Genomic DNA, 25,871 nt, shown 5'->3' with positions numbered 1-25,871 from the left:
GAATTATTTTGTCTGCTGTATTGGAACTAGATTGAAGGGTGCAGGGATGGAGGAGCAGTAACAGGGAGATAACTTCGAGTGACTCTACACTAATTAAGGTGAGAGAATGACGGCTTGGATAAAATTACAGCATTGGGGGTTCGGGGGCAGGGTCAGATTCTGCCTGTTTTCTGAGGATATATTTAACAAGATTTTCTTTAAAAAAACAAACAAACAAGAGTTATTTGAAGGTTTGAGGGCTTACACAATTGGAAAGATAGAATTGCAAGTTTTTAGATTGTAGAGCACATTTTGGTGGGGAAGAGGGGGCCCTTGGAAGTTTGTAGGATAACACTGAAAGTAGGCAGTTGAACTTGAAGTCTGGTGTGCAACATAGATATCCAGACTAAGAGTCTTCAACATCGCAAGGTATTGAAAGTGATGGGATTACATGAGATTTCTAGGGGTCTTCAAATAGAGAAGAGATACAAGGGCAAACTCTTACTCTTGGGCTATTCCGATATTGAAGGGTATTAATATGAGGAGGAATCCATAAAGTAGATTGAGAAAGAAAAAAACAGTAAGACAAGAGGAAATCATGAGATTTGAGTGAGTACCCAAAGCCAAGTGAAGAAAGTATTTCATCACAGAGGAGGGAGTCATGAAACTTCTGATATTTTAAGTGTACTTCTGCATATTGCCTTTTAATTTTCAGAAATTTTTGCCATCCTCCATTTTTATTCATAGCATTTTATAACTGTACTTTACTTATTAATTATTGAGTAGATAATAATTTATTAAAAGAAGTATAATTGAGCGCCTGCTATGTATGACACGTTAACACCTACCCATTGCAGATATCATGCTAAGAATGAATCCTATAGAGATCTAATTTTCTCTCCAAATAGAAGATTAGTTCAGTATTACAAAAATCTAAGTTTGGTCAATGAGCATGCAGAAAATAACACAAAATAGAGGTCTAGGATTTAAATTAAAATTCTCACTGGAGGGATAGAATGTGACATGATCAGTGAAAAGGTGATATCTGAAATATGAGAACATAGTAGAACAGTCAAAAGAACGTTTAAAGTGACATAAGAAAAAGTGAATGATAAAATTCAGGGCAAAACACTGTTTGAGGAGTGGTAGGAAAACAGAAAACAACATACACATCTAAGAACAGTATAGGAGGAAGGTGAGGAACAGGGAGAAAGTTGTATAACCAGAACAAGGGACAATAGGATCAAAGATAGCTTAGGATCAAAAATTCCCAAGAACTCCAGGGCCAAAGAAATGAGAATGGGGAAACAATGACCACAGAGTGTTGAAATTAGGAAAGTGATAGTCACTTGAGAAATTGGTGATATAATTACTTTTCATTATTAATATTATTAATAAATATTAAATAAATATATTCCTACATAGTTACTGAGAATTGCATGGCATTTATGTGATTTGTGAGACTGTTTCAAGCCTGACAAATTTTGAAAAGTCTTAGTCACCACAGTTGCACGGATTTAGACTGCCAAACTTCTGGAAAGTTTTGTTGTATTGGGGTATCACTCAAAGAGCTTTTTTTTGAAAATTAAGTTGTTGCCTCAAGTGAATTCTACATGGTACATTGCTGTTGGGTTGGTAGTTTGAGTAATTATTTCTTTATTAACTGGAGTTAATAGGGAATCTGATGCAAAGTGTTCATAATTATTATTGCATATTTTTAAAAAAAATTCTTAAGATCATATATGCCTACATGTGAAGAAAGCACATCTAAAACAACCTGAAACAATATGAAGTTATGGAATGTACAAATTAATCATCTTTTATAAATGGTCTATTTTTTATCCCATCCTCTCCACCCGACTCACTGGCCAGCAATATGAATGAATGGAATGAATGGTCATTTTCCCCAAAAAAAAACCTTTCTTTAAGTACAAATCTATTATCACTACCCAATAGAATTTTCTGTGACAACTGAAAAATTCTAAGCTGTGTTGTCTAATATAGGAGGAAGTAGCCGCATGTTGAAATGTGACTCGTGATACATCAAATTTTACTGAATTTGAATTTAAATTTGAATGGCTGCACATGGCTAGTGGCTACCAATGGTTAATTTATTAACATTTTGAGGTCTTATTATATATAGGAACTATTATAAGAAATTTAGGTGTATTGATTCATGTAGTCCTCACAACAAATACATCAGATGGGTACTGTTATTTTTGCCATTTTAGAGATAAGGAAACAGGTATGAGAGGTTAAATAAGCAATTTTGTAATAGCATCGGTAAAAAATTCTGTGTTGTATACTCATCACTTACAAATACTAGTCACTGGGCTGAGTGATTGGTACTGGTCACTGGTCTACTACTAGTACCAGTGATTCATACTGGTTCTAGTCAGTAGTCACCACCTCCTGCCCCCTTGCAGGGTGTATTATGTAACTATCCCCAGTTTTCAGGTTAAAAAAATCAAGCTTGAAAGAGGTAAAGTGACTTGTATAAGGCCATAGTCAGTAAGCAGTAGGACCCAGACAGAACAGCCTGTCTGACCTCCAAACTTGCTTTCTTTTCTTGCCAAATTTTAATGCTTTCTTGATAAGAAGCAAAAGGAGAGTCAGTATTCAGGCTGGGTCAGAGAAATCATGAACACATTTTCTTGGCCTGCCTGACATCATTTCCCCTTCCCCGACAACAACGAAAAGCATCTTGGCTTTTCTTCCTTCTTACTCCCCTTTCTTCTTCCTGAAGTCGAGAAAAAATTCTGCCTCTAAATAAATTCCATAAATAGGCTTAATATTTTAAAGAGTTTCTCCATTTACACAAGAACAGAATAGCAGAAGAGTAAAAGAAAAGCCCTTTCGAATTGTATTGATTCCGATCAAAACTCACTTACGGTCTTTGTATCTATTAGTGTGGCTTTGCCTCAGCTGCATCTCCTTTATCACTACACCTGCCTTTGGCTGACGGAGGAGATTAATTCTTTGTGAAGAAGTGCTTCCACTTTGCACTGAGAAGGGAACTGTTTCATAATCTTTGTGTAAGGAAATTTGGCCATATTACTCCACTGACATTCTCAGTCTTCTTGACTAAATATCGTTCTTACTGTAACTTTTGGCAGAGCGAGGAGTTACAGACTTGGTATTTTAATGTGAAGTTTTCTTCAATAACTTAATAGATGACATTTTACAAACTAAAAAAAATTTTTTTGCTTCACACACTAATCTTGAATTACTAAAAATCTATAATCAGACCAATTAAACTCTAAATGTATTGCCTTAAAACACAATATACTGTGATTAGTTGTCATAATTCTAAAATTCTCCGAGTTCAAGTCATGATTTATTAGAGCTGAATTCATTTCTTATCTAAGCTATCTTTTTTTTTTGATTGATTGGCCATATTGTTATTTAGGCTCTGACAGAGCATGGAGGAATATTGTGCATGAGACATTAATCAGGAAATTATGCATTGCTTTCACAACTGGACTTTAGTTTGTAATATTGTATTAGCTCTTAACATGCAAATTATTTTAGGTAATTACCTCATTTTTCAGTGGCCATTTGATGGATAGAAGTTTCATGAAGATTCCTCTGTGTAATTTTAAATCTTGTGGTGGTTGGTTTCCTTTCTTGTTCATAAAAAAGTCCCAGTTTGAATTGTCATACACCAGACTGAAAAGGCCAGTTGTAGAAAGCTCTAGTTGTAGGAGGTCATTCTCCCAATTTCTTTAAACTCTAAATTCAAGCTGGCAATTTGAGCAAGTGTTACACCCCCCAGAAAAATGTATAATGTCGTCTCCTTCCATATCTAAAACTCTGCCCATGATTTGGATTTTTGTGTCAGTAAATAAAAGCTGAGATACCTTCTAGCCCCTGGATAGATCACAATGCATAATTAAAATAGGATTTATTGTCTTTCTGGACAGTCCACCTAAGCAAAGTTGCTGTTATTTTCTTCTTAAAAATAGAGCTTTAAATACTAACTGATATTCTGCATTACAGATATGTATCTCTAGGCTTCAGTTTTACCATTAAATATTTAGCTAATATTCAAAACAGTGTAGCTTCAATTAATATTGTAATATAGTAAATAAAAATAAGTAGACTGTTTTTATACATGTTATAATTGTAGTTGTCAAACACATATAACGTATTAGTAGACCTCTGATCCATAATTCTTTTGATATACTCATATATGTGAACTGCCCAGAATATTTACATCATTCTTTCCCCATATTTTTCAATCTAGCATGTCATATAATCATGAATATTTGTTGTGATCTTGTCTATTCAGAAACCTGCTGCTGTAAAATAGCTTCCCCATAAATGTCAAGTAATGTAAAATTGAATGCCTATATTTAAATAGATTTTAACAGATAATAAAACTCTTGAGATTAAAATGGTTTCATTCAGAGAGGCAGACAATTCTTTCCACAGTGTGCAATTTATGTGTCACGTTATGTAAAATACAATTTTAAAAATACTTTTTAAAAAGCACAAATGAAAAGTATCTATTGAATAAGAAAAAAAAAGGAAGCTAGTGTTCTCACTGCAGGTCTAGTTGAAAATGTGAAATATAATGACATGGTACAAACTTCTATTTTCTAAACATTGCTTTGACTAGATTTGCTTCCTGCTAATTCCTGTGGGGGTTATTCCAGAGATCTGAGCTATCAAAACAGAATTTTTACTCACAGCCTAACCTTTCTTTATTTAAGACAAAGCAAAGGAATTAAAGAATTTTGACACACTATTATATGAAGCATAAGAGAAAATTGCTTTTCCATTTACAGGTATGCATTTTGCACTTTATCTCCCAACACCCAGATATATCACAGCTTACAATTGGTTCACCAGCAAAAAGGATGCAACTTGTCTCCTGAGAGAATAGCTACTGACAGTCTTTCCACTCACTAAGTATTAAAGTGGACGTGTAAAATTAGATGTCTGATAAATAGTATTTTTTTTAGGAAGAAAAAATTGTGGACTAGTAAATATTCAGCAGTCTCTGGTATGGATTGGAGGTAGAAAAGGGAGGGGTAGAAATCCCAGTTAGATTGCCAAAATAGTTTATGCATGAAGGGAAACAGATCTCATACATAAGGGGTGAAAGATGGATCCCAAAAATGGGGCCACATACGAGAGATGGCAGTGCTCCCAAGTCAGAGACAACCAAGGGCACATCTGAGGTCAGTGTTGGGTTTAACTGACTCGTTGCAAGGAGGAGGAATGCACAAATTGTGCTGTGAGTTGTCTGTTCACAGGATGTTTGAGGGTTTTATGATAGGATTTGAACTTGTGTTAGGCGATTTTGGGAAGAGTTCAAAGGGATAGAGATACTTCTATGATTGGATATGCCAATAATTCTTACTTAGAAAGCAGGGGATAGGAAACAATCCTAAAGCTGTAATTGGTACAGAAGCAGCAATAACTAATATTAGCAAGGAGTGGGGAATGATAGGGTTATTTTTGTTATTTGAAAAATACTCTGTTTTTTTTTTCATCTGAGTTCAGACATGGTTATGAAGTTTTTTTTTGTTTTGTTTTGCTTTGTTTTGTCTTTCTTGATTCATCATGATCACAGAGCACCTTGTCTGATGTCCAACAGGAGAACACCCAGCCTGGTTGACAGTCCTGTATCAGCTCCCAGCTGTCAGGGTTTTTTTTCTCAAACACATCTTGAAGACTCAAATGGTGTTAGAAAAGGTCTGGTTTTATATGATATTTATATTCAGAGAAAATAGGAATCAACATTTTAAAAATATGCACTATGTGCTACATTTTTATGTTCATCATTTCATTTAATCCTAGTAGATTGTAGTGACTGTTGTCATTTATCAAATGGAGCAGCCAGTGGTGGGAGTCAGTAAGGTATTTTGCTGTGGCCTCACAGATAATAAAAGGAAAGGCTTGTATTTGAACCATGATCTTTCAATTCTAAAGTATATAATCTTTCAGCTTCATTAAAAAAGGAGTGTATATTTTAAGTTAGAATTTAAAGAAAGTGATAGTGTCCTGGGTAGAATTTGGAAGTTCAACATGGGAATTGATTTGGACAAAAAAAGATTCTGAGTTTATTTTTAAACGTGTTAAATTTGAAGCAATGATGAAGCATCATTTATCTGTCCATTTGTTCATTTATCCATGGTTAACTTCATATATTTTTGTTTTGAAACATAAAAAATGGGCACATATAAAAAATGTGCAACTCAGTAACTTCTGACAAAGTGGGTGCTTTGAAGTTAAAAAGCAGAAGCATTGCTAACATCAAAGAATTTCGCTTCCCAGCCTCTCCTAATTATTACCTGCTTTCTCTCAACCAACGTAGCTGGTAGTTTGATGTTAATGGTAATGATTTCCTTGCTTTTCTTTATATTTTACCACCTGAACTGTCATTCATATATACTATAAGTTGGTTTTTCCTTTATTTTTATATATTTTATATAAGTGAAAGCAAAGGAATTATAGTCTTCTTATACTTTCTTTACTCAGAATTATGATTGTGAGATTCACCCAGGTGTTATTTTGTATAGCTGTGGCTTGTTGAATTTCATTGTGGTGTTCCTTTAAATAAGTTAAAACTTTAAAAATACTTCTTAACAATTTTAAAATGTGTTTTAACACTGTCCTATTGACATTGAAGTTGTTTCCAGGTTTGGGCTTGTATGTATTTCTTGCTATATGTATGCGAGCATATCTGTTCAGAAGGAGTGAAATTTCTGGTCTGATTGTATGGCAATATTCAAACTTAGTAATTGATACCAACCTGTTTTCCAAAGTGGTCATGCCAGCTTATGCTCTTTCTACCAATGTTTGAAGGATTCCTTTGCTTCAGATATTTGGTATTATTGTCTTTAATGTATGTATGTATATATGTAAGTATTTATGGTCATTTATCACTTTTTAATATCTGCAACATGCTATTTCATTTATTTACTTATTTGTTTTTATTGAAGTATAAATAGTTGCTGTATAATATTATATAATATAGTTATAAATATATACTGAGTCACAATTTTTAAAGGTTATACTCAATTTGTACTTATTATGAAATATTGGCTCTATTCTCCACGTTGTACAATATATCCTTTAGCTTATTTGATACCTACTAGTTGTACCTCTTACTCCCCTATCCTTATATCGCCTCCTGCTCCCCACTGGTAATCTCTAGTTTGTTCTCTGTATCTGTGAGTCTGGTTTTTTTTGTTGTTGTTGTTACATTTTTTTGGTTGTATTATTTAGATTCCACATAAAAGTGATATCATAAACTATTTGTCTTTCTCTGTCTGACTTATTTCACTTAGCATAATGTCCTCTAAGTCCATCCATGTTGCAGCAAATGGCAAAAATTGTATTCCTTTATATGGCTGAGTAGTATTCCATTGTATACCACATCTTCTTTATCCATTCATCTGTTGATGTCCATTTACTTTGCTTCCAGATCTTTCCAGTTGTAAATAATGCTACTAAGAACATTGAGGTGCATGTATCTTTTTGAATTACTGTTTTTGTTTTTGTCAAATATATTCCCAGGAATGGAATTGCTAGATCATACTGTAGTTGTATTTTTAGTTTTTTGAGAAACCTCCATACTATTTTCTATAGTGGCTGCACCAATTTACATTCCCACCAACAGTGTACAAGAGTTCCCTTTTATCCACATCCTTGCCAGCATTTGTTATTTGTGTTATTTTTGTTTATAGCCATTCTGACATGTGTGATATCTCATTGTGGTTTTAATTTGTATTTCTCTGATGATAGTGATATTGAATTTGTTTTCATGTGGCTGTTGGCTATCTGCATTTCCTCTTTGGAAAAATGTCTATACAGATCTTTGTCCATTGTTTAATTGAGTCGTTTGTTATTTTGATGTTCAGTTGTATGAACTGTTTATATATGTTAGCTGTTAATCACTTATCAGTCATAACGTTTGCAGATATTTTCTCTTATTCAGTAGGTTGTCTTTTCATCTTGTCAGTGGTTTCCTTCACTATGTAAAAGCTTTTAAGTTTAATTAGGTTCCATTTCTTTATTCTTGCCTTTATTTCCTTTGCTTTAGGAGACATAGTCAGGACAAATATTGTTGTGATTTATGTCAAAGAGTGATCTGCCTATGTTTTCCTTTAGGAGTTTTATAGTATCCTATCTTACATTTAAGTCTTTAATCCATTTTGAGTTTATTTTTATATGTGGTGTTAGATTATATTCTAGTTTCATTTTTCTACATGTGGCTGTCCAACTTTCCCAGCACCACTTATTGAAGAGGCTGCATTTTCTCCAGTGTATATTATTGTCTTCTTGTTGTAGATTAATTAACAATAAATGTGTGGGTTTATTTCTGGTTTCTCTATCTTGTTCCACTGATTTATGTGTGTGATTTTGTGCTAGTACCATACTGTTCAGATTACTGTAGTTTTGTGTAGTTTTGTCTGAAGTCAGAGACCATGATTCCTTTAGCTTTGTTCTTTCTCAAGATTGGTTTGATTATTCAGGGTCTTTTGTGTTTCCATACAAATTTTAAAAGTATTTATTCTAATTCTGTAAAAAAAAAAAGCAATGCCATTAGTAATTTGATAGGGATTGCATTTAATCTGTGGATTGCCGTGAGTAATGTGGTCATTTTAACAATATTGATTCTTCCAATCAAAGAATACAGTATATCTTGCCATCTGTTCATGCCATCTTTAATTTCTTTCATCAGTGTTTTATAGCTTTCCGAGTACAGGTCTTTTGCCTTCTTGGCTAGGTTTATGGATAGGTATTTTATTCCTTTTGATGTGATGATAAATGTGATTATTTCCTTAATTTCTTTTTGTATTAGTTCATTGTTAGTGTTTAGAAATGCCACAGATTTCTGTATATTAATTTTGTGTCCTGCAACTTTACTGAATTAAATTGTTGAGCTCTGGTAGTTTTTGATTGGCATCTTTGGGATTTTCTGTGGTAGTATCATGTCATCTGGAAACAGTGACAATTTTACTTCTTCATTTACAATTTGGATTCCTTTTATTTCTTTTTATTCTCTGATTGCAGTGGCCAGAACGGCCAAAACTATGTTGAATGGAAGTGGTAGGAGTGGGCATCCTTGTTTTTTTCCTGATCTTAGAGATAATTCTTTCAGCTTTTCATCTTTGAGTATGATGTTAGCTCTGGGTTTATCAGATATTGCCTTTATTATGTTGAGCTTTGTTCCCTCTGTGCCCACTTCCTGGAGAGTTTTTTAAAAATAATAAACAGATGTTGAATTTTATGAATAGATTTTTCTGCATCTGTTGAGATGATCATATGGTTTTTATTCTTCCATTTGTTAATGTGGTGTATATCATTGTCTTTAAAATTTTTGTCTTTCTAGGGAGTGATAGTAATAAAAATGCTCGTGTTTTTAGTAATAGTAGTGTTTGTACTTTGCACAATTTTGATTATTAACAATGTTCAATACCTTTTACATGATTATTGGTTATTTGGATATTGTCTTTTGTTAATAATCTTGAGAAATAAAGATATTCTTTTATATTGTCATTCAAAAAACTTTATTATTTTATTTCAGTATTTAATTGAATTGATTTTGTATATAGTAGAGAATAAGTGTTTGAGTGTTTTTTTTCCTTTCCCTATAGTGATATCCTATTGTCCCTCATTATTACTTAAAATCATCATCATTAGTGACTGTTGAGCTGTATTACTTTGGCATGTATGTGTCTATAAATGTGTGGGTCTGTTTTAGGGTTCTCTGTTCTATACCTTTGGTGTATTGGACTCTTTTTCCAGTTTTAGAATGCTATAAATAAAGTTGTTAGGTATATTCCTGTTTCAGTCTTTGAGGATTTTTTTTTTTTACTTTTCTCTTGGGTAAATACTTTCTATAATTTCTCTCAGCAATGGTTTGTAGTTTTCATTGCATAGGTCTTGCACACGTTTTGTTAACTTATCTCTACTATTCCAGATTTTGGCTGCTATTTTAAATTGTATATTTTAAATATTATTTTTTATTTGTTTGTAATTGTAATACAAAATAATTTTGTGTTTTTAGTATTTTGATATATTTTATATATAACTTAAGTTCAGTAAAATATATCACATTTATTGTGTAGTTTTTTTTATTTTAACAAAGTCATACAATTTGTGTAATCATCACCAAATTCATATATAACAGTTCTGTCACTCCAGAAACTCTGCTCTACCCCTTTGTAGTAAGACCTAAAATTCCTGAGTTTTGAGAGTTCATTATATATATTGAATACAGGTTCTTCTTCATTTATGTGTTTGCAAATATTTTCTCCTAAACTATTTTTGTCATTTTATCCTATATACAGTCTCTTTCAGAGAACAGAAGTTCATAATTCTGATCACATTTAAATTATAACTCTTTTATGGAAAATACTTTTGGAGCAATGTCTATAAATTTCTTTGCCTAACCCATGGTCACAAAAATTATCTCATATGTTGTCTTATAGAAATTTTATAATTTTGGGTTTTATATTAAGGTCTGTGGTTCCTTTTGAGGTGAAATTTTTATATATCACATGAGGTATAGATTGATATGCTTTTATCATCTTTCCATTTTTTTAAAGTCTGTTTTCTGCATTGAATTGGCTTGGCGCTTTTGTTGAAAATCATTAATCATTTATGTGGTAGTATATTTCTTGTCAGTTTGATTGGAGTTACATCAGTTTAATCAATATTTTTTAAAGAAATAGCTTTTTGAAATAAAAGAAAAAGTAAATAAATGGATGGATATTCCATCTTCATGAATAGAAAGACTCAATATTGTCAAGATGTCAGTTCTTAAATGATCTATAAATACAATGCAATCCCAATCAAGATCCAGCAAGTTATTTTATAAATATCAACAAACTGATTCTAAAATGTATATGGAGAAGCAAAAGACCCAGACAGCCAGGAAAATATTAAAGGAGAAGAACAAAGTTGGAAGTCTGATGCTATCCAACTTTAAGACTTACTTTAAAGCCACAGTAATTAGAAGTTTGTTAGTGAGAAAAGAATAGACACATTAATCAATGGAACAGGATAGAGAGCCTAGAAATACACCCACATAAATATAGTCAACTGATATTTGACAAAGGAGCAAATGCAATAAAATGAAACAAAGATAGTTTTTTCAACAAATGGTGCTGGTACAACTGAATATCCACATGCAATAAAAAAAAAAAAAGAATCTAGACAGACCTTATACCCCTTCACAAGAATCAACTCAAAATTGATTGTAGACCTAAAAGTAAAACACTAAGCTGTAAAACTCCTAGAAGATTATATAGGAAAAAATTTAGATAACCTTGGGTATGCTGATGCCCTTTTAGATACCATACCATAGGCATGATCCATGAAAGAAGTTACTGATAAGCTGGACTTCATTAAATTTAAAAACTTCTACAGTAGCATCAAGAGAATTAGAAGACAAGCCATAGACTGGGAGAAAATATTTGCAAAAGACACATATGATAGAAGACTGTTATCCAAAATATACAAACACTTTTGAAATTCAACAATATGGAAACAGACAATCTGATTGAAAAATGAGCCAAAGACCTGACCAGACATCTCACCAAAAAGATACACAGATGTCAAACATATGAAAACTTGCTCCATATCATATGTCATCAGGGAAATGTAAAATAAATCAACAAGATACCACTATATACCTATTAGAATGGCCCACACTGACTACAAATGCTGGCAAGAGTGTGGAGCAACAGGAACTCCCAAACATTGCTGATATGAATGCACAGTGGTGCAGCCACTTTGGTAGACAATTTGGTGGTTTCTTTCAAAACTAAACATACTCTAAAAATATAATCCAGCAATCATGCTTCTTGGTATTTACCCAAATGAATTAAAAGATGTTTATATGAGCTTTATTCATGACTACCAAAACTTAGAAGCAACCAAGATGTCCTTCAGTAAGTGAATGAATAAACAGTGGTATATCCAGACAATGGAATATTATTCAGCATTAAAAATAAATGAGCTATTAAAGAACAGAAAAACATAGAGGAAACCTGAGTGCATACTGCCCAGTGAAAAAGCTGAAAAGGCTATCTGAAAAGGCTACATCCTATGTGACCTCAGCTGTATGGCATTCTGGAAAACACAAATCTATGCAGACAAAAAAAAATTAGTGGTTGTCAGGGGTTAGGTGGGAGGAAGGGATTAATTGGTGGAGCTCAGGAAATTTTTAGGGTAGTGAAAATACTCTGTATATTAATGGATGTATGGCACTATATATTTTTCCAAATACATGGAAAATATAGAGTAAACCCTAAAGTAGACTTTAGGCTCTGTGGATTATGGTGTGTGGATGTAGTTCTGCTTTGGTTAAAAAAAAAAAAGTACTATTCTGATGACTGATGCTGATAACGGGGGAGGCTCTGCATATCTGGAGGCAGATGTCATATGGAAATTCTCTGTACCTTTCTTTCAATTTTACTTAAAACTGCTCAAAAAATAAAGTCTTTTAAAAAGTAGTTTTTCGTTTTATTGACTTTCCTCTGTGGCTTTTCTGATTTTATTGATTTGTGCACTTACACTTGTTTCCTCTTGGCTATTTGCTTTGTTATCATTTTTCTGTTTTTTTCTAATTTTATAAGGTGAAAGTATAGATAATTAACTGATTTGAATCGTCTGTTGTTTTCTGATGTATTAAGCGCTATGAATTTTATTCTGAGGTATACTTTGGCTGCATCCCATAAATTTTGTTGTACGGTGATTTTTTTTTTCCTTCAATTAAAGTTAACTATTGGGTGTGTTTCTTCTTATGTTGCAGATATATGAAGTCTGAGGGTAAGCCCTGCAGTGATTTCCCTTAAGGTAGGGACATTTTATTTATTTTTTGTGTTTCCATTTGTTCAGCGTTATCTACACAAAGCACAATGAAGGCTTCCTCTGAGAAAACTGACCTTATCAAAATGTAAATTATAAAGAAAAAAACTGGCTCACCTTTGAGACAAACTTTTCAAAGACAATTAGATACATTCCCCTCTCCAAAGCTTTCTTTGGTGTCATCTTAAATCATAAATGACTAAGATTTTGAATAAGTCAAAATTTAGGTTTTCTTCATCTGCTCCGTCTACAAATACTTAATGAGTACATACAAATAGTTTAAAAATCAAAGTGATTTTTTTAATGTAAAAACAATACAGAGTACAAAGGGCTTAATTAATATTAGATATTTCATAAGGATATTCCTAACAAACCCAGGCAGACAGTAATAGAAAGACTGGCATGCAAAGAACGTTTGAACAGCCTTGCATTACCCATTTTGGGGCATGGAGTAAGTTGAGAAATGTGAGTAGGAAGTGGAGTAATATAAGCTACCATAATTCTTAGTTTGTATGGATGTATTGAAATTAAGTGGGGAAGATGGTCTCAAGCAGAGATGTTTTTTATGTTATATGCCACACATGCCCTGCCCTCACTCAGATTGGGATGGTTAAGGGCTAATGGGAACTAATGGTGAGACACACTGGCTACATGGAACTGAAAGTTGATGTTGACTGAGGATCAGTTCAGCACATTCAAATCATGTAGATTGTTTTCATTCAAGAGCAGAACAATTGGTTATTCTGTTTATTCAAGTAATTAATCTGTTTAGCGGGTGGGACAGTGTTATTGTTTTGATCAATTTGCCAAGATATTTTAAGCTGATTAGGATAGTCCTGATAAATTAGCTTCAGTATTTTCATAATGGCAAAACATTTCCTTTTTATATTTGCTTTTGTATATAGCAAATTCAATGCCAATCAATCAAGTGAAATAATCTCCATTTAGAAAGTCAAAAACAAAATTTGAGGAACTCTCAAAGCATTAAGCTAAATGTCCAAGGGCTATGATGGGAGGCTCCATGAAAAAGCATATTTAAATAGATTCAGGTTGTCCTATCAATGCTGCACGTGTCCTGTTATAAACCGTATAGCTCAATACAGCAGGTGTTGCACATCTGTGCAGTAATAGGTAAACTGGTAGAAATGGATAACTTAAATTGTGGCACCATTTTTTTAAATTGGAAAACTTTTTTATTTCTTTGAATCCTCTTCAATAGGTTATTAATTTCTTTTCCTTAAGATAGATGGCTTAAAAATACGTGACTAGGAGATGAAGATTTCAGTCTAAATTATAATTATTTCCTACATCTGTTCTGATACATTTAGAATGGTTTATGCTTGTAAATTAGGCATTAATGAGATAAAAATGTTGTAACCATGTGGAACATCAGAATTGCAATTGACTGAAGAAGATTCTGTAAATTCTCCAAGGATGCTCTATTGCAATGAAAACTCCTTTGAGCTACCCAATATACACAAAATTATGTCTTTATACACTTAACTATTAAATTTAAAGTAAAGACCTAAAAATTGCCAAAGGGAAGCATTACCAAGAACTGCCTTTTAAAGTAACAGGCATTCTACTTTCATTATTTTGTGTTTACTTGGTTTCGGAACCAGTCACCTGCACATTGTATAAAAGGCGTGATGTTTTTTTGGCCTTCTAATCCACTCCATTGGGACACAGACTGAGAAACATGCCAAGTGGCCCTGAGAAGATGAGCAGTTAGCAGTGACGGTCACTCTTGCTTAACTATCGTTCTTTTTAATGTCCTAATCATACTCTCTTGACTCTTGTCATGCAATAATTTCTACTTTTGCTGACTAGAGGATATTGCAGTTATATTTTTGCTCAGCATGTTGTCCAGTTCAATAAAATTTATATCTAAATGAGATATATTTCTATCAAAGAGATGAAATGAATAAACCCATAGTGACATCATTCCAAAGAAAGTCTTCCAATGTGGACAGTTTGGTGTTAGTTTTATTAAATTAATGTAAATATTGGAAAGCAGAATTTGAAGGAATATGCACTTATAATACTTTGAAAATTGCAAGTGATTATTATAAAATTATTTTGTATATCCCTAAAATTTAATTCTGGTTTTATTTTCATTTTAGTTAAAAATATCTAATAGGTGTTATGTGGAAATACATTTTTTTAATATTTCAATCTTCTTTCTAAATTTAAGATTGCTGATTAAAATGAGAAGAATTAATTTGAAAAACTTATAAAAGAGTTTATAGTCACAAGATAATTTCACCAAAGGCAATTTATTTGAGAAATTATAGTTATAGTCAAAATTCCAAACATACTAAGATATATTTAGATGCAACACTAATATAATTTTGGATTATTAGAAACTGTGAATACTCTTTCTAAAACTTTAGGTTGTGGGTATGTGCAGCTTTTCAAATGAAAATGTTCTATTTGTTAGATTAAGTGAAAAATCAAATATTTTCAGTGATGCATCAGCTAAGAGAAATTGTTGAAAATTCTAAGCATAAAATGATGAGTTATTTCATAAGTAGTTTTCTCCAGTGGAGTAAAAACTTCCAAGTATATCTCCTCTTACTGCTGGACTTGTCACTATCCTCTATATTCATATTTATTTTCTTACATGCTTCATATTATCATTTGTTTCTATTTTTAAGATGACACATGTTAATATTGTAAGTCTCCAAATAACTCTCTTGACACATTTTTAATGTTACATTTTCAATTTACTTCTATACTGCTGTTGAAGAATGAAAAAAGTAAAGAAGAAGAATTAGAGAATAGTTACTGACTAATAAGTTAAATATTGATATGTGGACACAAATGAAAAATGACTGATATGTCTACACAAATGGAAAAAAATTAAAGGCAACACTTAGGCAACATCTGCTTAGTTTTTTATTTTAATTTTTTGATACATAGAAACTCACTTTGGTGATTGTTTTCAAGTACTTAAAGTTAAATGGTAGGATTTAAAATTATATTTTCCACCTTTTAAGGTATTTTTAGAAGTGCTAATTTTGTTTTTCTTTCAGCTTGTGCAAGACAAATTCATGCTTTGCCAGTAAAATACATGTAAAAATTAGATGGCTAGAACAAAGAATATTTAATTATGTTCTTCTTTTTAAAAGTTGCGAACAAAAGTTTGTGATAGAAAATAAAAATTGGCACAAGTTATTTATTTTTTGGCAACTTTGGGTCCTGCCAAACAACAAAAATACATTTATTGGTTTATTTGAGAATTCTAAATGTAGCCCAATATCCACATTTCCTTTTACCTTCATAAGAATGAGTACTTATTTTTCCCCTTTCATTTTTTTTTCTTTTAGAATTTGAACTTAAAATTGAGGAGCTTGAGTAAAAGCAATTTCTCCCTTATGAGAAATACTTGCCCTAAATCTTAGAAATTTTACTTCATGATTGATTTGTCAAGCCACTGAGGACAAATTTACTTCACCCCAAAGCATTTATGTTTGTTATATTTTCTTAAATGTATTAGGTGAAAGATAATTAAAGCTACAAATTTTAAAACATACTGGTTAATTAATTCCCATTGACTTTCTCATCAGTGTTTGCCGACCTGACGTATAAATCACATTTTGCTGTTTGTTTCTTTCACCTGAGCTCTTTTTCCAAATACTATGGCTAATAAATAGATTTGGGAGATTTTTACATGTAAATTAAATCAACCATATTATTTTATCCAAAAATGACTAAAATGTTTTTTGCTTTTAAACTTTTTCTAAAATTATATTTGAACTTAGAATCAATTCATTTGGTCTTAAAATTGAAAATGATTCCAACTGGAAAGATGACTTGAATATTCTAAACAGTAGTCAAATCATTCACAAAAATGCTTCTTCAAAAAATAACTTGGCTACAAGAATAGTAAAAGACATTTTGTACAAAGATTGACTCTTAATATATGCTTATTTATTATTGTTACCATACCTGACTTTACCAACACCTTTAAGTTGTTCATTCAAATTCAAAATTCTTATTCTTGAAGAACCTTAAACTGAGTTTTTAAAGTTAGTTTGAACAAAATGCGACTTCTATGACTCGTCTAAATGCAGCACTTCCAGAGAACCATCTAAGATTTACCTCTTCAAGAAACCTTAACAATGGTAATTTACAGAGAAGTTTACCCTAATGACAACAAAAAGGAAACAAACAAAAAATGCTTAAAACCACTACAGGAACACTTTATATGGTATGCTGAGTATTCCAAGCATTATTATATGAGTGTCCCTTAAAAATGTATTTATTAGATTAAGACTTCACTCTGAGAAGTCTCTTGAGATAAATTTTTAATTAGTTGTGGCACAATGACAGAACTGATCCTCAATCATTTTTTCACAAGTAAGCATTAGACTATAGTTTAACTGGCTGATTCCAAGCAAATCATTCAGTGCATATCATGTTATTTTTTTTATCGGTGTAATGGAAGTTTACTTTGTATATAAAATAAATCTTTGAAAAAATGCCTTCCACAGTATATAGGAAGCATTGTATTCTCTAAGCGTGTTTTAATTTTACAAAGGATAAGCAATGCCTAGTAGGCATTAATTAAAACAAGTGAAAATTATGTTTACGGGAGCAGAAATTACTGAATTCTTATGACTCATATATAATAGCATTTGGATATGAAATAAAAGTTAAAAAAAGAGAGAAGAAAAACAGAAGAACTGAAAGAAAAGGATTTGTCTAGATACAGCATTAGCTTCTAATTTGAGATAACTATCTAAAAATTTCTTAGCTCCAAAGAGAATTTATATACATCCTAGTAACTTGTAGTCTTCTAAGATTGAAATTTCTCCCTAAATATAACCTAATTTTCTTTTTTTTCTCAATGCGTATTAAACATTTTCTGCTTGTTATCTCTTTCACATGGTTGAGAAATCATGTGGCTTCCTTATTGTGGAAAAACTTTTTGTGGCTTTCTTCTGTTTTTCTAACCTGTAAGCTTTACAGCATTTTCCTCTTCTACTTTATTATATTTCTTTCAGTATTTATCACTACTTTTTTCTAGATACCTATTTTTAAATAAACTTATGTAAACACAATATGAAAATCCTAGAAAATTCTAATGGCATCCAAATTACAAACAAGTTATAGTCCCAATGTGTATTGGGTTGATATTTGGACCTTAGAACACACTGATGATAAGGTCAGTGTTCTAAACATGTTATTTCCCTAGGTTATATTGTAAACACTTAAGTCATAGTATACTGAATTAGATTCTACATTTGAACTTATCTTTCAAAAAAATGTAAATTAAAATGTTTTATTTTTCTTGCAAGCACTAAATGAGATGTTTAGATTTATTTTTAAATATCACTGAATATTCTGCAGGTACTGAAATTTTAGAATTTGTCATTAAAGTGAGTTAAAAGTTTGTAAGATTTTAGTTAGTGAACTAGGAAAGTAAGTGTGTATAATTCTGATACTTTTCACTCTATGCTGCTGCTCTATCACTGACCACTCTGGGAGGATTTCCTGCTTTAGGTTCTCCTTAATCATTTGAAAAACTGCGTTGTGATGTCATACCTTCACTGTGTCTTGATATTTATAATTTCTTATCCCACAAAGAAACTTCAACAAATGTTCTGCAACTTCTCTTTTCAATTGTAGGCCATTAAAAATTCTCAGGTCCTCTCAGTTTTGCTCTACCCACTACAGAATAAGGATCTCTTGGCAAAGATAGTTATTTTTGTCTTACTGAAATAGCTCCAATAATTCTTTCAGTTTGTTCATTTCCTTTATGAAAAGAATGGTGTCAGACATAGTCTCTTTATGGTGAAATCAAACATCTTTTTTTTTCTTTATAATTTAGTGAAGTATACTGGCCACAAGTGCTCATATCACTTAAAATTTTTAGATTATCACTAAGCTCATGTGAGAGATATTTTAAAAAGTGATAGTTATTTCAGTCCTGTAATAGTAAGTGTTTATCAAACAAAGGAAACCATGTAATTATGCCAAATAGTTTTGTTATATTATTATTATTATTTTAGCTGTATAATCCGCATTCAGTCTTCTCTCTTTTTAATATTAGATTTGTGGTGTTGTACACTGTAGATAAAAACATTTTTCTTCAAACCAAAGTCAAAATAATAGCTCATTCTTCAATAATGCCTCTCTGGGCAGTTAGTATTCAGGATTTTTGTTAGTGCATTTTCAGTCACCTCTTGGTTATTTTTTCCCCATATAATATTCCTAATGTTCCTACAACAGTTGACAATTTTACATGATAAGAATTTCAGTGCTTGCTGTAGTCTTTTTCTAGCCGCTGTGAACACTGGTTTCTTCCTGTTCTCTTCTAGGCATTAGCTTTCCCTCCTCCTCTTTGAAAGTGTTCACAGCCCTTCTTCCTTCTAGCAGCTTTTCCATGGACGTACTTTGGTTTGCCAATGCCCAGTGCCCCTCTTTACATTCTCATGTATGTATTACACTTTTATCGGAGATAGAATTTCTCTTAAAAAGAAGTGAATAAAGATGAAACTAAAAATAATATAAGATATAGATAAATTTAATGTAAAATATTAATGTAACATTTTAATATGAAATAATAGAGAATATATATTTAATACTTAGATACAATAGAAATTAAAATGAAGACAAAGTATCTTTACAATATTTTTCATTTATGCAGTGTTTCCAGATAAATACAGTTTACTCTTATACATGTTTTATTTGATTCTTAAAATGAAGCAATTATTACAAATATATAATTCATGAAATAATATCTAAGCAATAGGGTATATAATTATAGTTTCATATGTGGCATGGGCAAACTGAATGTTGGTAATAGGCACATATTTTAGAAAAAACTTTTTTTTTTTTTTTACTGTTAATACCATCTTGCTAAAAATCTATCTACTTTCTTTTTTTTTTTAATTGAAGAGTATAGATGGTTTACACTGTTGTATTAATTTCTGGTGTAGAGCATAGTGAGTCAGTTATACATATATATATTTATTCCTTTTCGTATTTAAAAAATTATTGAATGGCAAAGCCCTATTACCCATTTCAAGTTTTGAAAGAGAACTAAATTATTATAAATTCAACTGTTCATTAGCTAAAAAGAATATATATTATAGAAATGACCAAGAAAATAAACTTCATTTCCTATATGTCATTATCCTTTTCTAGTTTCTTTTCTACTTTCCTTCAAAATGTTGGAATAACCTAGTCCTTATTTCTGGACTGTTTTTTCACCCAGCCAGTCTCTCTTATTACCTGTCCCAACTGATTCCATAGCTTCTATATACAGTCTGTGGGTTACATTGTCAGACCTGACCTGTCTCATCATTTTAGACTTGTGTGTCTGACTCAACACCTCTACTTGTATGTCGTCTTTATTAGTGTGTCCTGCAAGTTTTATCTGGAGAATAGAGCTGTCCATTTTCATCCATTTCTAAGACTTTCATCCTAGTTCAAGTGAGCATGCTCTCTGTTCTGGCAATAGCCCTTTGAGTGACCTGCTTACCTCCACTTTTACCCCTTTACACCTTTGCCCTTGTTCTCTTTGTGAGAAAGTTCCTACCTGGCTCTGCCCTTGAATCTCACTGTATTTTGAGATTGTGAAAGGAAAATCAAATGAAAATGGAGTTGATATTTCTAAGAGAATTCACTCGAATGGAGCTGGGAGGCCATTGACCAAGTATAACTTATGTATGTCTCAGCCCAGGTGGAAACTGAACTGTGACCATCAGTTGTCATAATGCAGTCATCCAGAACCCTTGCCTGTATTCCAGAAACTGAAATACTTATCGGACCCTTACTCTAAAATAACCTGTAACTGCCTATCCCTTAAGGACAAATAGTTTTCTTTCTTATGTTCAAGGTCAATCATAATTCTTTCCAGACAACTTTAGCAACCTTGTGACTATTGTCTTTCTAAATCTTTGACTCTTTCCTTTCCCTAAAATAATTTTTTGATATTATCCAAATCTGTGTTTCCCAAGTTGCAATTCCTAATACCCCAAATAAATTCTTTCTTATTGCCAGCCTTTTCCATTTCTTGGTCAACAGAATGATAGAAGGAACAGCTAAGATACTATGTGGGAAGCCACTTTTTAAACACTGAAATCCTCTCTGAATTTTAGGGGTTTTTTTTTAGCATGACATTTTGTACACACCCAATGTGGTCCATGAATAAACTCATATTTCTAACCAGATCTGTGTCTTCTGCAGTACTCCCTCTCAGTGATGATAACATTATCCATACAGCTGTCAGGGAAGAGCTTTTGGAATCATCTGTGATACCTTATCCAGCCTCACCCTTCATTATAAATCAGTCACCAGGTCCTGAAGTGCACCTCCTTTAAGCCAGTCATTTCGAACAACAACCTTCTGGTCCATAATAACATTATCTTTCAGTGAACTGAACATTTAATTGACTTTACTGAATACAGCCTTCTTTGTACCCTATCTTTATTAGAGCCTTAGATCAGATGGTCTAAAGCTGAATATGACAACAAACTATTGTTTTACTTTAGCCTAAATCAGGAAAAAAAAATAATGGTCATTGAGAGGAGAACTGGAAACACTCTTATGTGCTCATTGACCTTTTTAAAGATGTCTTGTATTTAAGAGAGTAAATTTAGAGCTTCTCAGTTTTCTTATTCAGAAGTTTTTCTTTTTTGGTGGCAGAGGTAATTAGGTTTATTTATTTATTTGCTTTTGAGGTAATAGGCATTGAACCTAGGACCTTGTGCATGCTAGGCATGCACTCTACCACTAAGCTACACCCCTCCCCACCCCAAAAGGCTTTCTTAAAGTGTTTAAAATACAGTTGAACAAACATTTGGTGTTTTTTTCCCACATTTGTTTTTCTATTTTCTTCTTCTTCTTCTTCTTCTTCTTTTTTTTTTTTAAATCTGCCAGGTTTGTTTAATGTTTCCCTACCCTTTAATCAGAGATAGAAAAGAGATTCTGTGTGTCACTTGGTAATTCTTTAGCCAGGGTATCTTCAGCCATATTACAATGACAGGGTCATTTCTTACATTTCACCAATTTAATAGCCTGGCCACCGTTAGTATTTGAAAAATAAAAAGGATATTCAAATTACTCCCATAGATTGAAACTATATATCTTTTTATATACCAGCTTTGAGTATATTTTGTTGAGAAGGAAAAATTTTCTGTCTCCCCTTCTACACTCTTTGGATGGCCTAATAATTAAATTGACACAAGACAGATTAACAGGAGAAAAAGAAACAAGTTTAAGGGCAAGTATACATGGGAGAAACCCAGGGGAAAACTAAGTCACTAAAATGGTCGAAGCCTGTACCTTTTCTAGCCAAAGACAAAAAGGTGCTGGGGTTGGGGGAATCAGTTAAGGGAGATTACCAGAAAAAGCACAGTAAACAAGGGTGGAGTGTCGTGTAGGTTTAAGTTCAGGCCTTCTCCATTGATGCGAGTCATCCCCCATCTTCACTGTGCAGCGTAAACTGGGGAGACACCCTTACAACTGGAGATTTCCCTTACAAATGTGAATATCTTTTACAAAGTGTAACTTTTATTTGATTTTCATAGCTTCTTCTGAGGCTATAGTTTCTTAAAAATAACCAGCTTAAAATAAACTTTATGCCAATTGCATTATTTTGGACTGGCAAAGTCTGTCTCCTACAATTTCTTGCAACATGTTAGAAGTAAGCTTTTGAAATTAAGGTTCATTGTCATTTAGTATTATCTTGATTCATGGGAACAAAATAGGAAAATTGGGTCTTTTATTCTTTTTTAAATTCACAGTGTGATTGCTATGATAATAGATCTCCTTAGCAGTTGGGTCTTGTTCCTTACCACATTGGATCCTATTGCACAATCCTTACTTTTATTGTCCTAACAGTTCATTCAATCGTGTTAAAAACTCAGACTCACCAAAATTAATATTATTGCATTTAAAATACTATAATAGACTCATAGAAGATGTAAATTAATAAATAAGCTTGAGCCTGCACAGAAGGAGGTTACATCTGGGTAGGCTGAATTGTAATAGACATTTTTCAGATTCCAGTATTGAGTTCATTTAAAACCAAGCAGAGAAAGTTTTGAGTCCCCGTGTTAAAACCAGGACCACGTTCTCTACTTTTTGTCCCCCAAATTCACTTTTCCAAATGGCTCCTAGGCAGTAGCTACAACTATTCCAAGTACTTTCTCAGTTACTCCAGTTGACCCTGTTTCTCTTCCTGCTAGTCTACTGGTTTAAGAATTAAATTGACGAGAGAAAGATTAACAGGAAGAAGTCAAACAGAAAGATTAATAACATGGATCCTTGGGAGAGACCCCAGAAAACTGAGCAGTTGAGCTGCACGGCAAAAATCCTCACCTTAAATACTTCAGCTAAAGACAAAAGAAGATGTAGGGTGTGGCTTCAGAGGGGAGGGGGAGGAAGGAAGTCCATGGAGGTGGAAGAATAATTGTTTGGTAAATAAATGTTTGCTGGGCCCTGCAGAGGTGATGTGATACAGAGTGGACTCTGATCTCTAGGGCCTGCCCACACCCGGCCTGTGTTCTGTGCAGATCTGGTGATGGTGCCCTTCCTGGACTTGGCCCTTTATCTGAAGTCTTCAGGCAGCTAAGGGGAAGGTAACAAGAAAAACTTTCTGCGTCTTCTGTTTCTTAACAATAATCAGCCTAAAATAATCCTCATGTCAAAAAGACACATTTTGGGGTGGCAAAGTTTGCTTCCCTACAAAAATATAAAATGAGAATTCTCTGATAGGGAATCTTGCCCTCTTTGTTTCTGATTTGTCCCAAAAGTTAGTGCCTGGAGCAGAAACATAGACAATTTGGAAATGGATGATCTTGGACAGAGACTGGCAAACTGTGGGCCATGGTTAAAATTTAGCCCATTTCCTGTTTTGTGTTCAGCAGCCCTTGAGCTAAGGATGGTTTTTAACATTTATAAATGGTTGGGGGAAAAAAATCAATAGAAGAGTATTTCTTAACATGTGAAAAGTATATTAAAGCTCCTGTTTCTGTAGATGAAGATATATTGAAATACAGTCAGGCTCATTTATTTATGTGACTTACAACACTGGAGCCGAATAGTTACAACAGCCACCCTGTGACCCGCAAAGCCTGAAACATTTACTGTCTGTCCTTTTGTGGAAAAATGTTTCCAATTAATAATGTGGAATATGGGCTCTCCCAATGGTTCACTGCTAGAAATCATTCTGCACTTTGAGAAACACGATAAATACAACTATATTCAGTCTCAAGTAACTAAGAAAAAAAGAGAGAAATGTAAACATTAGGATATCAAAGACTTAAATATTTATTTGTGGGGAAAGAAAGAAAGTTGAGAAAAATATATATATATTTAATTCAGAGGAGAAAGTACTATTATTTAATTTTATCAGAAGAATACTTTATAGCAGTTCATCGGTGTTTCAAAGGTCCATCATTTCAAAATTCTGAACCTGAGGCTTCTGGTATTTACCTTCAGCCAGTTTCCTGACTTGGCTCCAATAAGGGCCAAGAAAAGATCCCAACTCATTTTACCTGCCAACTCTATCTCACCCAAGCCTGACAGAACTGTTATGCTGTACATTAATCCACACCCTCTTGAAATCAGTGCATGGTTAGTTTTATGCTAGAGGTGTGACCAAAGTGAGATATATCTTAGAAATTAATTTCACAAATCTAAAAGATTTCCGTCGAGATAGTATTTGGGATGACCTTTGAAGAATGAGAGGTGTTTTGATAGGTGGAAATGGGAACTGAAGTAATATTGTAGATGGAAGGAATAGCTTGAACAGAAATTCATTGATGTAAAGATATGGTATACTTTTGAAAAATGTAAGTTATTTCCAGGTGATTAGAACCAACGGCACATATATAAAATTTAATCGGGAAGCATAGATTGGAATTATAATGTAGACTCTCTTGAATGTAAAGATAATTTAGTAAAGCGATGGAAAGCCTCTCAGTTTTAGAAAGCAGAGGGATGTGATCAGAATCGTACTTCAGCATGGTAATCTCTAAAGCGGTATGTGCATAACCAGGGTTTGGAAATCACAGTCCTTTGGGGTATTTAAAACTATATATATTAGAAATTCCTATGATTGTTTTTCATCTACAATTAAAATGCTTAGCTTGGTCACACTTAATACATGGGTTGATCTGGCATTAGCATTTAGTCTGTGTGTCACATGGTCCCTTGTAACACCTGGTCAGGAAGCATCCTTTAGGAAAGTATGGAGATTTCAGCCAATGGGGGTGGCAGTGCACCCCCTCATTCCTTTTAGCTTTCAGTTCACTGTTACTTATTGACATTTTTGTCTACCTGGTTAGTGGGTTCATGTATTATACTGTCCGGTTTTCACTAAGCTTAACTTGGCAAAATGGGTGGATGTTTTACAAAATAGTTGAAGATCACTCTCATAATGCTAGCACAAACAGTCAATAAGAAATAGTAGTGATGCCACAAATTTAATTATAAACTGTTGGTCACCAGCATAATGAGGTCATACCGTTAGGATATAAACTGTTTGGAAATGGGCCAAAATTTAATTATTAAGAGGACAGTTTGGTGTGTACATAAATAACCACTATTATTAGTGATGGAATTAGAACTATGCTTAGGAGGCAATTAAAAAGATTATTTTATCTTTATCTCACCTTTCAGATATATCTGTTATATTTTGTTGTTTTATCATGTGAAAAGTTTATTAGCAAATATCTCAAGATGCAATATTATAAGTTAACATTATTATATGTATTAAGGGCTTTCTTCACTTTTACTGCTAGGTGTGAGTAATGAAAAGCCTTTTAAATGCAGTAAAGTAGAGTTGATGCAACTTCAAGACTGATGTAAAATGGAGAAAGCAGTTGGTCGTTTCACTGGCCCTGGTATGAAATGGGATTGTGGCAATTATGAAAGGCAAGGAAGTAACATTTGCTGGAGATGCTATAGGATGACATAGATGAGATGGAGGTCAGCGAGCACAATGAAGCTGAAGGCGTGAGTGTCTGACGCCTGGACATGATTGCAGTGATACCAAAAAGGAAGAGAAGTGGAACTCCGGAGCACAGCAAAGTTCCTTG

At 32.9% G+C, this 25,871-nt stretch overlaps 1 long non-coding RNA gene across 2 annotated transcripts in view; it reads left to right on the top strand.

Moving 5' to 3' along the window:
* Positions 1 to 25,871, top strand: part of LOC116285062 (uncharacterized) — a 1,093,935-nt gene that overhangs the window by 271,692 nt on the left and 796,372 nt on the right. For both annotated transcript variants that reach the window (XR_004194719.2, XR_012063121.1), the window contains exon 3: positions 12,758 to 12,801. This is a non-coding gene — a long non-coding RNA (uncharacterized lncRNA). The remainder of the gene's footprint in view (positions 1 to 12,757; positions 12,802 to 25,871) is intronic.

Source organism: Vicugna pacos, chromosome 22 (genome assembly GCF_048564905.1).
Source record: "Vicugna pacos chromosome 22, VicPac4, whole genome shotgun sequence".
In the NCBI taxonomy this organism is placed as follows: domain Eukaryota; kingdom Metazoa; phylum Chordata; class Mammalia; order Artiodactyla; family Camelidae; genus Vicugna; species Vicugna pacos.
Note: the sequence above shows the minus strand (reverse complement) of the source record. Positions and strands in the feature narration are given on the sequence as shown.